We start from the raw sequence: 17,595 nt of genomic DNA, 5'->3' as shown, positions 1-17,595 counted from the left end.
CTCCTGGTGCTATACAGTCTATGGGTTTTGGCAAATGTACAATTACACATATCCATTATTACAGTATACTATAGAATAGTTTTACTGCCCTAAAATTCTTGTTTTCTCTGCACATTTGTCTTTTCCTCTCTCCCAATCTCTGGTAGCCACTGATTGTCTCATCATCTCTCTTTATACTTATGCTTTTTTCAGAAAGAATGTCAAATAGTTGTAATCATACACTATGTAGCCTTTTCACTTAGTAAAATGTATTTAAGGTTTCCCCATGTCATTTCATGACTTGTTGGCTCATTTCTTTTTAGTGCTGAATAAGATTCCTTTGTCTGGATGTACCACAGTTTACTTATCTCTTCACCTACTGAAGGACATCTTGGTTGCTTCCAAGTTTTGGCAATTATGAATAAAACTACTATAAACATCAGTGTGCAGGTTTTTGTGTGGACATAAGTTTTCAGCTCCTTTGGCTAAATACCAATATGCATGATGATTGGATCATATGGTAAGAGTATGTTTAGTTTTGTAAGTAGCTGCCAAACTGTCTTCCAGAGGGACTGTGCAATTTTGCATTTTTACCATCAGTGAGCGAAAAATCTTGTTGCTCCACAGCCTTGCTAGCATTTGGTGTTGTCAGTGTTCTGGATTTTGGCCATTCTAATGGATGTGCAGTGATATCTCACTGTTGTTTTAATTTGTATTTCTCTCATGACATATAATGTGGAGCATCTTTTCATAGGTTTGTTATCTATATCTTCCTTGGTGAGGTGTCTGTTGAGGTCTTGAACCTATTTTTTGTTGTTGTTATTATTGAGCTTTAAGAGTTTGTTTATTTTGGATAGCAGTCCTTTTATCAGGCCTTTTGCAAATATTTTCTCCCCATTTTGTAACTTGTCTTCTTCTCTTGACAGTGTCTTTTGCAAAGCAGAAGTTTTAAAATTTAATGAAGTCCAGCTTATTATTTCTTCCAGTGGTTGTGCCTTTAATGTTATATAATGTCATTGCCATATATTTAAAAGGTCACTAGATTTTCTCCTGTTTTCTTCAGTTGTTTTATAGTTTTGTGTTTTGATTTAGGTCTATGATCCATTTTGAGTTAATTTTTGTGGAAGGTGTAAGAGCTATTTTTTATTTATTCTTTGTACCATGTTTTCTTTTTCTACATGCTTTTGAGTTAATTCAAAAGCAACACTCATTTTATCTATGTTATTGGATTATAAGCTGTACGTCTCTGTTTCATCTTAGTGGTTGCTGTAGGGTTTAAAATATAAATCTTTAATGTATCAGGGAGTACCTTCAAATAATACTATACCTCTTTATGTATAGTGAAAGAAATTTATAATAGGATGTTTTAGTTTGTTCTCCTATCCTTTGTGCAATTTTTGTCATGTAGTTTATTTTGACATGTTTTATGAATTCTATATGTTATTTTTTCTCTAAAGAGTAAATTATTTTGTAAAGGGATTAAAAAAGTAAGAAAAATAGCTTTTATATCTGCCCACATAGTCACAGATCTGGTGCTCTTTATTCCTTTGTTTTCCATTTTTTAAAAAATCTAGTATCATTTCCTTCTTTCTGAAAAACTTTCTTCAAGAATTCTTGTAGTCCAGATCTAATGGCAGTCGAGTCTTTCAACTTTTGTTTGTTTGCAAGTCTTCATTTAATTTACCTGCATTTTGGAAGATAGTGTCACTGGGTATAGAATTGTAGTTTTCTTTCAGTATTTTAAACATGTTACTCTCTTCTAGCTTGGAAAGTTTCTAAAAAAAAATACTTAATATGCTTGTTTTGTTCCTCTGTAGGTTATGTTTTTCCTTTCACTCCCCAAATGCTTTTAAGATCATCTCTTTATCATAGGTTTTTAGCAATTAAATTATTATGTGCCTAGTATATATTTCTTTGCTTATTTTTTGGGGGCTACATTGACATTCATGGGCCTGCTTTTATAATTTTTATCAAGTTTGGAAAATGTGTGGTCTCTATTTCTCTCTATTCTTTCTCTTCCCTTCTTTGTGAGACTGCCATTGCAAGTTACTATACCACTTGCTGTTGTCCCACAAGTCACTGATCTCTGTGTTTCTTTGCTATTTTTTCCTTTCATTGCTTCATATGTAATAGTTTCTCTTGCTGTGTTTTCAAGGTCACAGGTCTTTTCTTCACTACATTATCTGTTAATCTCATCTAGAGTATTTTTAATCTCATCTAAGACACTAGTTTTAATCTCTAGGAGTTTCATTTATTTTTGTTTGCTTTAATTTTGATAGTATCTCTTACATCTCTCCTCATTATGCTTATGTTTTTCTCTATATTCTTTTTTCCTCTTTTTAAAAATTGAAGTGTGATTGACATATAATATTATATTAATTCCAGGTGTACAGCATAGTGATGCAACACTTATATGCATTATGAAGTGATCACTACCATAAATCTGGCATCTGTCACCATACAAAGTTGTTACGTATCATTAACCAATATATTCCCAGTACTGTACATTGTATCTCTGTCTTATTTATAACTAGAAGTCTTTACCTTTTATCTCCTCCTCCTTTATCACCCATTTCCCCTCTACCCTCCCTCTGGCATACACCATATTGTTCTCTGTATGTGTGCATCTATTTCTGCTTAGTTTCATCTGTTCCTTTGTTTTGTTTTTAGATTCCACATATAAGTGAAATCATATGATACTAGTTTTTTCTGTGTGACTTATTTCACTTAGTGTAGTATATACTCCAGTTCTGTCTATATTGCTGCAAAAGGCAAGATTTCATTTTTTTCTTAATGGCCAAATAATATTCCACTGTGTATGTGTATATATATATACACAATACATATATCTTTTTTATCCATTTATCTGTCAGTAGACACTTAAGTAGCTTCCATATTTTGGCTCTTGTAAATAATCCTGCAATAAACATAGAGGTACTTACATCTTTTTGAACTAATGTTTTTATTTTCTTTGGATAAATACTCAGAAGTGGCATTGCTGGATCACATGGTAGTTCTATTTTTAATTTTTTAAGGAAACTCCATACTGTTTTCCCTAGTGGTTGAACCAATTGACATTCCCACTAGCACTGCATAAGTGTTCCTTTTTCTTCACATATTTAGCATCACTTGTTACTTCTTTTCCTTTTTGATACTACCCATTCTAACCAGTGTGAGATGATATCTAATTGTAATTTTGATTTGCATTTCCATGTTGATTAGTCATGTCAAACATCTCTTTTTTTTTTTAAAATTTATGATAGTCAGAGGGAGAGAGAGAGAGAGAGAGAGAGAGAGAGAGAGGCAGAGACATAGGCAGAGGAAGAAGCAGGCTCCATGCACCGGGAACCTGATGTGGGATTCGATCCCGTGTCTCCAGGATCACGCCCTGGGCCAAAGGCAGGCGCCAAACCGCTGCGCCACCCAGGGATCCCCCAAACATCTCTTTATATGTCTTTTGGCCATCTATATGTCTTCTTTGGAGAATGTCTATTCAGGACCTCTGCCTATTTTTAAATTGGATTTTTTTTGTTTGTTTTGTTTTTTGATATTGAGTTGTGTGAGTTCTTTATGTATTTTGGATACTAGCCCCTTATCAGTTATAGCATTTGCAAATATCTTCTACATTTAGTAGGTCGCTTTTTAACTTTCTTGACAATATCCTTCACTGTGCAAAACCTTTTTGGTTTAATGTAATATCTTTTGTTTATTTCTCTATATTCTTAAGCAGTTGAGAATAATAATAATAGCTATTTTGAGATAATTTTAATTTTATTACCTTTGTCATCTCTGGATCTGTTTGTATTGATTTTTCTCCTGTTTATGAGTCATATTTTCCAGCTGCTGTATAATATTAATAGTTTTGATTTGATGCAAGACAGTCCCTCCTTCTCTTTTTGTGAATATTTTGGTGTAGGGCATAGAATTTTGTTACGTTTCTTTAAGTATTGGATTTAAAAAATGTCATGCAGTTAAGTTTTGGGGGGTCAGTTTGATTCATTTGAAGGTTGCTTTTATGCTTTGTTTTTTGTTTTAAATAAATTTATTTTTTATTGGTGTTCAATTTGCCAACATACAGAATAACACCCAGTGTGCATCCCATCAAGTGCCCACCTCAGTGCCCGCCACCCATTCACCCCCACCCCCCACCCACCTCCCCTTCCCCCACCCCTAGTTCGTTTCCCAGAGTTAGGAGTCTTTCATGTTCTGTCTCCCTTTCCGATATTTCCCACTTATTTTTTCTCCTTTCCCCTTTATTCCCTTTCACTATTTTTTATATTCCTCAAATGAATGAGACCATATAATGTTTGTCCTTCTCCAATTGGCTTATTTCACTCAGCATAATACCCTTCAGTTCCATCCACGTGGAAGCAAATGGTGGGAATTTGTCGTTTCTAATGGCTGAGTAATATTCCATTGTATACATAGACCACATCTTCTTTATCCATTCATCTTTTGATGGACACTGAGGCTCCTTCCACAGTTTGGTTATTGTGGACATTGCTGCTAGAAACATCGGGGTGCAGGTGTCCCGGCGTTTCATTGCATCTGTATCTTTGGGGTAAATCCCCAGCAGTGCAATTGCTGGGTCGTAGGGTGTATCTATTTTTAACTCTTTGAGGAACCTCCACATAGTTTTCCAGAGTGGCTGCACCAGTTCACATCCCCACCAACAGTGTAAGAGGGTTCCCTTTTCTCCACATCCTCTCCAACATTTGTGGTTTCCTGCCTTGTTAATTTTCCCCATTCTCATTGGTGTGAGGTGGTATCTCATTGTGGTTTTGATTTGTATTTCCCTGATGGCAAGTGATGCGGAGCATTTTCTCATGTGCGTGTTGGCCATGTCTATGTCTTCCTCTGTGAGATTTCTGTTCATGTCTTTTGCCCATTTCATGATTGGATTGTTTGTTTCTTTGCTGTTGAGTTTAATAAGTTCTTTATAGATCTTGGAAACTAGCCCTTTATCTGATAGGTCATTTGCAAATATCTTCTCCCATTCTGTAGGTTGTCTTTTAGTTTTGTTGACTGTATTCTTTGCTGTGCAAAAGCTTCTTATGCCAGATTTCAGGTTGTACTACAAAGCTGTGGTCATCAAGACAATGTGGTACTGGCACAAAAACAGACACATAGATCAATGGAACAGAATAGAGAATCCAGAAGTGGACCCTCAACTTTATGGTCAACTAATATTCGACAAAGGAGGAAAGACTATCCACTGGAAGAGAGACAGTCTCTTCAATAAATGGTACTGGGAAAATTGAACATTCACATGCAGAAGAATGAAACTAGACCACTCTCTTGCACCATACACAAAGATAAACTCAAAATGGATGAAAGATCTAAATGTGAGACAAGATTCCATCAAAATCCTAGAGAAGAACACAGGCAGCGCCCTTTTTGAACTCGGCCACAGTAACTTCTTGCAAGATACATCCACGAAGGCAAAAGAAACAAAAGCAAAAATGAACTATTGGGGCTTTTATGCTTTGTTAGTGAGGGTCCAGGGCATCTTTTAGACAAGGGCTGAGTTAGTTTCATTTCTGGGAGATACCCTTCTGAGGGTATCTTTTTTTTTATTTTTATTTTTTTTTATTTTTATTTTTTTTCTGAGGGTATCTTACTAGATACTTCATCTTACTAGAATTATGGTATCTTAATGCTCTGACTGATGGGAACACAAACATTTCCCAGCTCTGTGCAATCTCAGAGAATTATCTACTCTTCTGGGGATGGAGTGAGGTGGTGATTGGAGCCTTTTACTCTATCATGTTCAGGAATTAGGATGTTTTTGAATTGTGAACTCATTTTCTTCAATGGGTAAAATGCTATTTCAATTTTTTATTTGTTGGATCAGTTTATGTAAATTTTTTCAATGTCTTTGTTCATTTCATCTAAGTCATCACATTTATTTGCCTAAGATTGTTCATGATATCTCATTATTATTCTTTAATGCCCCTAGGATATATAATAGCTCATTCTTAATTTCTGTATAGGTGAATATGGGGCCCAGAGCACCTAGAACATTTCTCTTAGTTCTCCTCCTCTGTCATGCTCTCAGACATCTGCAGGCGTTGTACAGGTGTGCCTCAGTGTGAGGTGGGTCTCTCTCATTTCTTCTGCTTTTCTCCTAGTATCCTTCATCAATAAAATTTTCCAGTTTGTTTATGTATGTATGTATGTATGTATGTATTTTAAAAAGGATTTTATTCATTCACTTGACACAGAGAGAGAAAGAGAGTAAGAGAGCAAGTGCAAGGCAGGGGGAGAGATAAAAGCAGACTTCCCACAGAACAGAGAGCCCTAGAGGGGCCTGAATCCAGGATCATGAGGTCATGACCTGACTGAGCCACCCAGGCACCCCAAATTTTTCCAGTTTTAGTAAGACATAATTGACATTGGAGTAAATAGTAAATAGTTGTATGATATATTGGATGTATGAGCTTTTGCAAACTAATTGTTGAATTTTCAGGAATTTTGCAAGCCAGTTTTTAAACACAGCCATTATAAAAAAAATTAACTATATAAAAAGAAATAATTGACATAGACTGTATAAGTTCATGGTATAGAATATGGTGGTTTGATTTACATGTATTGTAAAATAATTACCCCAGAAGTGTTCAGCTATCCATCATCTCATATAGATAAATAAAGAGAAAAGAAGAAAAAAAAAGTTTTTTTTCCTTGTGATGAGATCTCTTAATATTTACTCTCTTAGCAACTTTCCAGTGTATCATAGAGCAGTTGTTAGCTATAGTCATCATGTTGTACATCACACACCTAGTGTTTACTTGTCTTATAACTGGAAATGTGTGGCTTGTGATCACCTATCTCCAATCCCCACCACCTTGATAAATCTAATCTCTTTTTCTATGATTTTTTAAAAGATTCCATTTATAAGTGAGGCCATACAGTATTTGTCTTTTTCTGACTTATTTCACTTAGCATAACGCTGAGTGTTGTATCTGTAGTCTGATGTTGAATATACATGAACCTGATGTTGAATATACTTTTCTATGCTACTTCAGGTATGTTTGTGTTTTGTCCTTCATTTCCTGTGTCTTACTAAAATTTAATACTCAAGTGAGGGTTTTTCCTTCCTCACCTTGTAGCTTGTAACTAAGGATGACAATGGCAGTTATTTAAGATATCTCAATGTTCTTACTAAGATAACCTCATCTTCAGAATGTTGTAAAGAGGCTCTAGGTCATTTAGGATGGGGTAGATTTATTCTGGTCTTACATCACTCAAAAAATGTAGAGTTTTCTTGAGGGATTTCCAAATGTCACTTGTTTCCTTCCTGTGATTCTGCTGAAAGGTACTACTGAAAAATCATTGAAAATTTAATTGCTTTCTTATTGTTGCATTTTAGTTAATAAGGAAAAAAATAAACTTGGTTCATGAAGCTTATAAAGCCTACACATTTCCCTTTATTCTTCATATTGACTAATTGAATTTTTATGCAACGAATCAGTCACTCACACCACTTATTCATGACTTACCTCATCCTCCAAATTCAATCGTCATGAAGTCCCATCTTGTAGAATATGTCATCTCCTCCCCATCACCTCCCCATGCCACTATCCTAGTCCTAGCCTGCAGGGCTTCTCATTTTACTTTTACTGGCTGCAGCGGCAGGCTGCCCCATGATTTTGTAGGGTTCAAAAAGACTCTCATTACTGATATTTCTTTTGGTTCAGCTTTGCATCACAAAGAAGGCAATTTTCAAAAGTTAACTGAAAGGAGCATACATGAATATTAGGAGCCACCAGTACAAAAACCACTTTTAGCTTTAGCTATCATTTACAAAGAGAGTAGTCCAGAGGAACAGCATGCTTTAATAGGCAACTCACATTTTCAGAAAGCTGTTGACAATGGGCTATTTCCAGACAAAGGCAAGATTAGAAGTAGGATTCCTGGGACATAGACTGTCTGGGACCCTAGAAACCTAGAAGACTTACTTGGACTAAGGATGTTCTCCATTGTGAGTTTCAACATGCTGGTGTATAACTCAGTTAATACAAACAGGAGCAAGATAGGTGTTAGATATGTTTCCCTCACCCTTCCAGAGCTGCTCTCTACTACTCTCTTCTCTGCTTGGTGCCCTGTAGGTACAAAGCACCATTAGTTCTGCATCCATCGGCTTTCTTAGACTTTAGCTTCTGATTGGGCATGGCCCATGAGAGATACTGCAGAAGATCAAAAGGTGACAGCTCAGTGAAATCAGAGTTTTTCTTCATCAGATTGGGCCCTGCTGCAATGGCAAAATATTGGCTCTTTCTCTTCTGCCTCTTCTGTCTTAAGGGTGGCTGCAGCCCACAATTACTAGCTCCAAGACACTGTGCTATACCTCAATATTTCTTTTACTCCTACCTGCACTTTCTAAATACTTCTTTCTTTCAGTTACCTCATTTGAGTGTGTCATCTGTTTTCGGCTGGGACTGTGGCTAATGTGGATGACACTCAAAATATCCAAAAACTTGTAAGGCATGGGCAACAACTAATTAAAACAGATACAGCTATAAACAAGCAGTAAGGTAGCTCTAGTACATACTGTGTAAGTACCTGTGCTGGTCACAGAATGTGAAAGAAGTATTTTGTAATTAGAAGTAGGTATGGTGTCAAAGTTTAAAAAAAAAATCAAGTAGATTTAAGATCTGTAATAACATCTTTCCTATTCTCTTCCCCTCCAAAGAAAGAGAGCCTAGGGGGGTCAACCCATTACTCAAGTGTGGTGATCACACACCATCGGCTTAGTTGAGTATCCCCTCCTTTGGGTGGAACTCTAGGTGTGTTTTTGGCCTACAGCGTTCTTGTGAGGCCAAGAAAGTAAGCATTCGAGCCTCTTCCTCAAAATCTTCTCTCAAAACCACTAATACATTATGTTTATACGTACACAGAAGCCATTTTCAAGCACACAGGGTCACATGATTATAACTACTCACACCTTCAACCTAACCCAGTGTCTCTTCTTGTTCCAATGCCATAGTTTTTCCATTTGATGAGTACTTCCCATCAGATAGCATTCCATCCTCTGTGCTGAGGAAAAATTCACAATGTCTAGCTCTGCTTGCTATTGCCATGTCTGAGAACCTTTCCTGGAAACCACCAGGCAAAATTTATCACTGTTCTCTGCTTCAAGGCACCTCTCACTCTGTATTGTGATTAATAGTGCATGTTTCCCTCGCCATTGCTAGATTTTGATCTCCTTGAAAACAGGGATCAAATCTTCTCATCTTTATAACCTTAGGGCTTACAACACTGTATGTTATGGACTTGATAAACATCTGTTGAACTGAATTCACTAAATTCAGTTCCTGCAGGTTTGATGGTGAGTGTGACAGAGCAGGGATACAAACCCTTTTCTAATGTCACTCCCGGGCCAATGCTTTTATCCCTTCTAGGGGTGCCATAGTTCCTTGTTGTTTCACAGCAGTTGTTTCTCTAAGAGATGCAAGTTTATTTTTGCTAATGTTGGGTTTGCCTCATATTTCAGGAAATCGATCATTTCTTACGTGTATTCCCAGATCTGATTTACACGTACATCAATTAGTTTTGGGTTTTGGGTTCTTTGTACCACAGATCCAAAAAAGTAAGACAAGTTTCAAAACGTCATTGAAAAGATTTTTTTTTAACTCTCATCCTACTTATTTTCTTTCATGGCAGGGAGTGAGAGCAAAATGAGAGGCCGAGGTATATAAACTGTTCGCGTAATACCACGGAGAGCCTGATGTATAGTAATGGGTCCAGGATCGTAAACGTCTCTCTTGGCACTCTCACCACTGTCAGATTATTACTGTGTTCTCAGATTCAGCTGAATGTGTTCAAGGATCTTCTTTGGTCTGAAAGGTCAGCTGCTTTTAGTTGTGCATTGGTGGAATACTAATATGTCCTTATTCAAATTACCTGCTACAGCACTTATTAAATTGATGGCCTTGTGCTCTAATTTAATACTGGTGTCGTTCAGAGGCAGGCTGCAGCAGCGCTGTGTGCTGAACTGGGTGATGCTGAGGCAAAGTTCAAGCTGAAACCGTGGTTTGGGGCTGCATTTTCCCACTAAATTAGCAGTCAGATGCGGTGTATAATTAATTAGCACAAACCAGGGAAAGCTTGTCATTTAATAAGCCTTTTTTATTTCCACATTACACAAACAGTGGGAATTGATCCATTAAGTGCCTGGCTATTAATGCTGTTTAATGTATGTCTGGTTGTTAAATTGAGATGTCTAGGTACATACGTCCAGAGTTTAAGAGCTCCTCGTAGTTTGTTCAGTATTTGCTCAGATTTGAAGTCATGTTCCACAGAATCAATAATAGCTTCATTACTGAATTTGAGCCTGATTCAAACATGCATATGGATTTAAACGGGATGTTTCTGCATGGTCTCAGAAATGAATTTCTGTATATATGTCGTAAAGTCCAGCTAGTCCCTTCCCCCAGAATTAAATATTGCATTGTGTGTGCAGCATTCTCTATTTCCTTTCTTTTTGATATAATCCTTGCCTGCCATTGCCTAAGGCAGAGAATAACTTTTTCTTTGCAGTGGTGTTCAGCATAGTATCATGGAATTGTAGTAGGAACGAGCCTTATGAAATCCACAGACTGATATTTTAGCTCTCCTGCCAAGATGCCTGGAAGGGCACACGGTCTTCTCTGTGGCCTAAGTATCATGCAAAACGGATGTTTGAAACAGCACCAACCTCATTTAAAAAAAAATGATTAAGGATGATTCACAGTTTTGAGAACTGGTGGTTCATAGTTGCAAGGTGATTAACAAATGTGTTCTTTAGAGTAAGTATCATCACATCTTATGCTCACAGATGACATTAAATGCCCTTTTGTTGTTGTTGTTAATGCAGACGGGAAGACCCAAAACCTGTATATAAAATGACCTCAAGAAGGGGGTAATTTGTTTTAACAGTTGATGAGAGCCATTTGCCACATGGAGAAATGACTATATTTGCCAGTGTCCATCACATTTAAATTAGTGAAATTTGTCCCTATATGAATTAACTATCAAAGAAGTTAATTGTGTGCATATGTGTGTGTGCAGTGTGTGTGTGCATGTGTGTGTGTGTACACACATGTATATGAAAGGGTACCTTAAGACTTAAAAAAGACTACCAGACATAATCATAAAATTATGTCAGCATCTCTGTTTTTTTTCTTAAAACCTGAGAAAGCTTTCTACAGATTTACATAGGGAATGTTAAGGCTGTATTACTGTTAAGGGATACCACTTGGGGTTACTTTTTCTTATATGATTAGAAGATACATTTGAGCTGTGAAAATTTTGTATTGAAAGATGATGAATTAAAATGTCTGTGGCATAAAATACTCATGTTTTGGGACCAGTTCAAATCTGTGTTATTGTACTTATTTTATTCTGCCTTATATTATAGTCAGATGTTTCCATGCTTGTCCCTGTCCTGACTGAAAAGTCTTCTAATGCTAGGGCATGGCCAAGAATGGTATTATACTTTTAATTTTTTATTATTTTGGCACAATAAAAAAAGTATAGCACATTTTGGGCGGTACTGAGGGGGAAAACTTGTTTAATTGAACAGAGAGTTATCGTAAAAGGAAAGTAAGAAAAATACTTTATTTCCTCATGCTCAGTCCACACAATGCCAAAAAAATTAATTTACTGTGCTACTAAATAGATAATTTTGGATCCTTCATTAAATTTCCTGCCTGGCCAATTTCTCAAATAGTGACAGAACTACCTTCATGATGTTATTGTCTTTTTCTCAGCGAGAAAGTTTTGTGATTATTTACTCACTAACAAACTCATTCATTAATTCACCATTCATTAATTCTCTAACATTTAATCAGGGTTATTTTATGCCAATCGCTCAATGATACACAAGTATATTGAAAGATTTTTTTTAACCTTTTCCCTCTTTATGGTATACACTGCTTTTTCAATGACTTTATTTATCAAATAAAGTGCATTTTCATCACCTGCTAAACTCGGTAAGCTTTTGTGTTAGAATTAGAGCCAGTCACCAATACTTCCAGTTTTCTGCCCCTTTAAAATTAGGTATGTAAAATATAGATTTGGCAAATGGCTTGAGAAGTGTGTGTTATGTTACATTGTCTTCCCTTTGGCACTCTGGCCATGGAAACCTAGAGCCTAAGTCCCTGGGTCTCTACAATAAACAGAACCTCTTATCCACCTGTTGACCAAGTAGAGAGTTAGAAAGAAAATTTGGGTACTAATATTTGGGTATTGCTCACTTCCATTATATAATCTTGCCTATCTTAATCTATATAACCATTATGAATTTGTTTTCTTCTTGAATGCAATACCTGAAAAGTAAGCTAAAATAAAGGAACATCTTTTAAATATATATTCAAAACCATTTTGGCTCTATATGACAGAATTTGGTGGAGTATCCCAATTTTTCACAATTTTTAAATTTATATATGAAAATAGTAGCCTATGAATTAAAATGTAAACTATACTGTGACAATTTTTTTTAGAACTAACCAAAAAAAGGGTACCTTAAAAGCTTATAACACTTACTAAATGCCAGCAAGATTGTGACTTATCTAAAGATGAATGTCATGTCTAATTTGTAATACTGGGTCAAAGGACAGAATGACAAATCTCAATTTTTTCATTGGCCTATTTAATAGAATTTTTGATATATTTGGATAATTTGGACAATTATTGATCTAAAAACAATTATTGACCTAAAAATAAAACTCATGAACAACATTATGTTGAGATATAAATAACATTTGCTTCCCAGGAAATTGTTACTTTAACCTTTTAATACTTTTGTATGTAGTATTTATTGATATTAACAATTCTGCATAAAAATTTTCATGAGTGGTAATATTTAAAAACTACTAGCCTCTTGGTTTTGGCACTCATTTTTTAAAAAAAGATCATTTATTTATTTATTTGACAGAGAGATACAGAAAGAACACAAGCAGGGGGAGTGCCAGAGGCAGCCTGCAGAGAAGCAGGCTCTCTGCTGAGCAGAGAGCCTGATGCAGGTCTCAATCCCAGGACCCTGGGATCATGATCTGAGCCGAAGGCAGATGCTTAACCAACTGAGCCACCCAGGTGCCCCTTGGCACTGATTTTTAAATATCAGTTTAACACAATTATTTTTAAAACTATCATCTGTAAAAATGTAGGAAATGAATAATAAATGTTAGATAACTACTGATGGGTTCATGTGAGACTGAGTTTTTATTTTTTTAAAAATATCTTTGGAATAAAGGACAACTTTAATCAGCACATATAAAAAATAGAGTGAACTTTTAATTAATGAATGTCAAATAAACAAAGGGTAATATGCAAATACTTAAATTCTTTCATTAAAAGTCAGAGTAGACAACCATTTGGAAAGCAAATTATAACAAAAATTTTAATTGGGGTTTGGTTTATATTGAGATTCAGAAATAATGAGTTTTTATTTTGAATTTTTTAACCAGGCTGACTTTAATACATCTAAATAAGATTTGTTTTCTGATACTTTTTCATTTTTTTTTTACTAAATATTGTACAACTGAGTAATATATGATGTCAATAATGAAGTCAAGCTGTATCTTTAAAATAGCTACCAAATTAAGAATCTAGAATGTTGTATAATGTTACATATTTGTTACACTATATTTAACCTTTATAAACTGGTGAAACTCTCATAAATTCCCATTATGTGGTTGAGGATGGTTATATCAGTATTGCCAATTAAAAATAACTTTTTGAGCAAAATAGTGAGTGGAAACTTACTAGTTATTGACTTAAAAAAAGTATTAGAACATATAAAGGCTACTATGAAGTGTATTACTGTATCTGGGGAGTTAAGTGGTTAAAACACTCAAAAATGTTTCCGTTCTCTATTTGCTTCACAAAGTTAACAATGAAATTTCCATACCAGCGATTCTTCTATTTTTTTTTAAATTTTATTTATTTGAGAGGGAGAGAGATGGGAGAGAGAGAACATGAGTAGGGGAAGAAGGACAGGGAGCAACAGACTCCCCACTAAGCAGGGAGCTCCCATGACCTGAGCTAGAGGCAGACGCTTAACTGACTGAGCCACTCAGGCACCTGAGTGATTATTCTTCTAACCTGTCTAAAGTTTTATGACTTTTTCTTTGCTTTGAGCCTCTGATTTTTTTCTAAAAGAATTTTGTTAGAAATAGGTTTGGTACATCCTTATCTATAATAGTAGTAAGAGGAAAATGATTTTAATGCTTAAAAGAAGGGAAAATGGCTAATTAGATTATTGTGGTAAGTGAAATTTGGTAGATTATACCAATAATTAATATGATACAAAAGTATACATAAGGATATGCAAAAGTATTCACAGTAAATTGCTAGCAAAAATTAAGTTTAAAAATAATATGGACCACTCTGATCCTATTATGAACACATTATATGTTAGATTTTCTTACATATGCATACATATAGTATGTGTATGTCTATATCTGGGTACATACATGCACAAAAGACTGGATGCATGAATAAATAGGAGATGAGACTAAAGATATTTTTAATTTTATTTTTTGGCTATTTGAATTTCCTTTTTTTGAACTTAAAAATATTTTTTCCGGCTTTATTGAGGTGTACAACATGATTTGATACACATATATTGCTAAATGATTATCACAGTAGTGTTAGTTAGTACTTCTATAATCTCACATAATTACCACTTCTTTGTGCTGAGAACTTGTAAGGTCTATTCTCTTAGCAACATTCAAGTATGTAATACAGTCTTGTTTATTATAGTCACCATGCTGCACTGAATTTTCTTACTTTTGTAAGATGAACAGTGTGTTGTCCTTGTATTAAGTAAAACGTAATATGTTTTATTATTGTTTTGTGACTAATTGGAGAACATTGTTAAAGAAAATTTATTTCATTAGAATATCTGGCAACTTTATTACAATAATAGTTTGGACTTTTGAATAAAGCTTTCATGCAAACCTTTAATAGTTTCAAAAACATGAAGGGAATGATGTTTTTTCCCCTTTTCCTGCTTAGTTATTTTGAAATTGATATTTTGAAGTGAGTTAGCTACAGATATGTTGTACAGTAATCATCAAAACATCAGCCCATTAAGCTTGCTGTCCTGACCTAAGTGATGTTTTTATTGAGAGAAGTATGGTCCTCAAGATAATTCTAACATAAGGCACAGAAATCAGCATTAAGGGGTTTTGAATTACAGCTGATGAGTGTACATGGTTGAGAAGAGATAATTTTTTTAAAGTTCTAAATAGTGTTTAAATTTCTAAGAGAGGAGTTGTATTAACAGAGATTCATATACATCTTTTTTTTTTTTACACATATGAACATATAAAAGAAGAACACAAAAACCTGACCACTCATATTTAAAAAGAATACTTTGGCAGAAGTTGAAGAAATAATTACTATTGAAATAAGTGCACTCTTGAAAATGTATTTTCTTAGTCACACTGTAACATGAACAATTATTTATATTTCATACTTATGATTATGGATAAAATAGTAACACGTTTTATTCTGGTCATTATATGTGTATACATACAATTGCAAAACTCAAAGAATGCAAATATTTTATTAGCCATTCAAAATGATGACATTATTTATAATTTATTTAGTAGTGTTTGAAGTGCAAAATTAGACATGCACATTCTTTTTAGGCTACTTGTTTTATTCCCATTGAAACTAACTGAAATATATTTCTCAGTAAATATCTTTAGCCTGAAGCATAGAGTATGGGAAAGCTATTGTGGAAAAACACTTTTGGAATATTCTTGAAACATTCAATCTTGTTGACTCACAATCTTTTCTATAGGGTATTTAGGTCACTAATGCTATTTTTGCCAAGAAAAACCCAATGCATTTAGTTTGTTTGGTTGCTCTTCTTATTTTCAAAAGCTGTATTAAATTATTCTTCCTTCTTTCCTCTACTACAGGTCTTGAAATATATGGCCTATAAAATCATTCTCTTTGGGAAAGAATTGCAGACAAGTCATCATCCTTTGAGGATAAGTTCGATTAAAAGGTAAATTTAGGCCTCTGGACATCATACAAGTAGTCACTACACAATGAAATTGTTGATCACATCAGAAGTACTGATTGTTACCCATTTTGTGTGTTTTAAGGCAAACTGTCATTGAGAATTAAAAATGTGTTCTTGAATTAAATGAATAAAAATGTATTTTTAACTCATCTGTAACACTTCACATATATTTTTAAATAGTTTAAAATAGTTTGAAGTAGGATTTCTGAATTAATCATTGTTTTAAGTAGTTTGGATTAGAGTTTTAAATCCCATATTTCCTGTGAAAAGAGGGAGTAGAAGACAGAACATTTATATTAGAGTGCTTTACATACTAATCATCTGGAATGGGATATAATAAACTATTTCAAATGTTCTTCCACTTGTAATGATAGGATGTCTTTAGATAATTTTACAGAATTTATTTTATTTTACTAATTGATTGGTATATTCGTCATCCAGAGATATATTAGTGAAAGCTGGATTCTAAATCACTTTCTTATGATAAGCTTTCCAATTAATTCTTCTCACACTGTTTTCCTGGTGACATTTGAACTTCTTTCATTATATAAAACACATCTGGAATGAGACATTGCTGAATAATAATCATGGATGCTAACATGTTAAAGATTGGACCCCTGACATAGTCAAATGTGTTCTGGTTTAAAACAGTGACCTCAACTAATGCTGCTTTAAGTGAACCACATTTAGAATGAATATATAGGCAGGTCTTTTTAGTCTGCCTGTCATGTGGTAAAATTGGTCAAAAAGAATGAAATCAAATTGCAAACTATGTCTCCCTTGTTTAATGGAATTAACTATATTCAGTTATATTTTTTCTCTCATCAGCAAATATTTTTTCTTTCTTCTTGTCTAATATGAAAAATATTACAATAAGTAAATACTTAAAAAGGATTACCTAAAACATATGTTGAATCATGTATTACTTATAATTTACATTTGTATTATAGGGTTACTGAATTTCTTCTGTGGTGTATTTCATAAAAGAGAAGATGCTGATAAGATCCCGTTTAAATGGCTTGCTAATACCAGAAGCAGATCATTTAAAATGGACCTTACATCTTTATAGGATGTTAGAAATGAAGACATTACCTCAAAATGTAGGTAATTATTGCCTCCTCTTTTATCAGTGCTATTTTCTGAGGTATTATCATAAGAGAGCACTTTAGTATTAAGCAGGGCCTTCAAGTGGCAATAAATCAGTCCAACTGAGTCATCATTGTCTAGGGCATCTGAACTACTGCAATGTTGTGGATCCTACCGAGAGTGTGAAATCACTTGACCCTTGGCATTAACCTTTGCTGAATGAATAGACACTGCTTTCCACATCGAGGAACAAAGCAGAAGACTATTGATTAAACACCACATTCACTTGATATTAAATACTGGCTGAACTCACTTCTTGCTTCCAGTTCCAAAGGGAGAAGCCCAGAGAGTTGCTGGGTCTCAAGAGAATGGATGTTTGTAATTCAGAGCAATGTTTTTCCTGCAAAGTACTTTTTTTCTCCTCTGATCAATAACTAGCAGCCATGATCAGCCATGAGTATGTATTGTCAATTCTGACCTGTGTATTTTATCACTGAAGGTGAGAGGTC

The 17,595-nt window shown here is 34.6% G+C and overlaps 1 long non-coding RNA gene across 24 annotated transcripts in view; it reads left to right on the top strand.

The window, feature by feature from the left end:
• Positions 1-17,595, top strand: part of LOC144293771 (uncharacterized) — a 583,355-nt gene that overhangs the window by 202,692 nt on the left and 363,068 nt on the right. For 18 of the 24 annotated variants that reach the window (XR_013361068.1, XR_013361104.1, XR_013361085.1 and 15 more), the window contains one exon: positions 15,894-15,982. This is a non-coding gene — a long non-coding RNA (uncharacterized LOC144293771). Of the gene's footprint in view, positions 1-9,642; positions 9,826-15,893; positions 15,983-16,950; positions 17,105-17,595 lie in introns of all 24 variants that reach the window. The other 6 variants (XR_013361084.1, XR_013361106.1, XR_013361095.1 and 3 more) reach the window with 4 other exon arrangements.

This window comes from Canis aureus, chromosome 2 (genome assembly GCF_053574225.1).
Source record: "Canis aureus isolate CA01 chromosome 2, VMU_Caureus_v.1.0, whole genome shotgun sequence".
Classification (NCBI taxonomy): Eukaryota; Metazoa; Chordata; class Mammalia; order Carnivora; family Canidae; genus Canis; species Canis aureus.
The sequence above is the reverse complement of the archived record's forward strand: the minus strand, read 5'-3'. Positions and strand labels throughout refer to the sequence as shown.